The following is a 983-nucleotide window of genomic DNA, read 5'->3' on the forward strand; positions in this document are numbered from 1 at the left end:
AGGTAAAGAACCATGTGAGTAACAGAAATGTATCCAGAAGATAAACACGTATCTGAGAGGCCAAATACAGTTTGCTGTGATAGGTAACTGACATGCATCATGTAAATCAATGCTTTAAAATAAACACAAAATGCCCTGGGTAGTTCCTAACTAATATGTAAATCTAATAACTGCAAAAATCTCTTCTCCTTCTCAGCGATGGGAGGTTCAGAGCCTGGTGAACCACGGGAGGGGCATGGGGAGGAGAAACCAAGCTATGACCATTTTGAAACCAAGTTTCATCTGAAGGGGGTGCAAGCATGAGCTGTCACTTCTTGGAAGAAGAGGGTAAGCCTTTCACGCTGACTTAGGGGCTAGGACCTGGTATTCCACTCCATCTCGGCCAAGCACTCCCAAACCAGCCCTGTCGTGTGAATGATGCCTCGTTTCAGTCTCTCCATCGCGCTCTTGCTGCCCGCATACGTGAATCAGATCTCCTTCCCTAGTTCTTCGATAATGACCAGCAGCTCAGCATATTTGCTCTGGGGCACCTGGCTGTTCTCTGTTCCCTGCATGTTAGAGATGGTGGTCCTAGTCACTCAGCAGCTGGCGGTACTGGGAAGATGTTGCCATGCTGGTGGAATGCGGGTGAATGCTCTCAGAGGCCTTGATGGAGGTGGTGGGCATGTGCATGGTCAAGTTCAGTTTGTAAGACATCTCCCCCGTCCCCCACCTCCACTGCAGGGCACAGGCCCCATGAGACTGCATCAGCAGCAGTGGCGGTGAGGCCAGGTGGTGGCAAGATGGGCCTGGGGTCTGTGTGCCTGTCTGTGTGCCTGCCCAGCTCCCGCACACTTTTTGTTGTTGACAGCTTGGGCGCACTGGCAAATATGGCTGTCCCCTCACCCTGACACTGCCACAGTATCATGATCTTTCAGTTTCTTGATGTTCTGCTTGTGCTGCTCAATTTCTTTCTGCAGACGCTCAAATCTCCTTTTTATGAT

The 983-nt window shown here is 50.4% G+C and overlaps 1 pseudogene; it reads right to left on the bottom strand.

The window, feature by feature from the left end:
* Positions 1 to 353: 353 nt before the first annotated feature.
* Positions 354 to 696, bottom strand: LOC102754458 (annotated as a pseudogene).
* Between the last annotated feature and the right edge of the window lie 287 nt (positions 697 to 983).

Source organism: Myotis davidii, unplaced genomic scaffold (assembly GCF_000327345.1).
Source record: "Myotis davidii unplaced genomic scaffold, ASM32734v1 scaffold911, whole genome shotgun sequence".
Lineage (NCBI taxonomy): Eukaryota > Metazoa > Chordata > Mammalia > Chiroptera > Vespertilionidae > Myotis > Myotis davidii.